Genomic DNA, 252 nt, shown 5'->3' with positions numbered 1-252 from the left:
AAGCCCGACCCGGGACGCAGCATCCCCAAACACGCGGCCGGGACGGCGGTGAGCCGGGCTGGAGGGATGAGGTGTCTGGCCACAGGGACGGTGGAGACTGTACCACGGCACAGCGTGCAGCCGAGACTGCAGGGCAGAGCCTGTTTGCTAATTCAGCTCTGCTCTCTGAAATACTCCAGTTATGACAACTAGAAGCGCGCAAGCAACTTACCTCTGGACAGTGAGTCTTGATGCCAGGACTGCTTTAAGCAG

The sequence above is a fragment of the Fulmarus glacialis genome, unplaced genomic scaffold (genome assembly GCF_000690835.1).
Source record: "Fulmarus glacialis isolate BGI_N327 unplaced genomic scaffold, ASM69083v1 scaffold27152, whole genome shotgun sequence".
NCBI lineage: Eukaryota > Metazoa > Chordata > Aves > Procellariiformes > Procellariidae > Fulmarus > Fulmarus glacialis.
Note: the sequence above shows the minus strand (reverse complement) of the source record.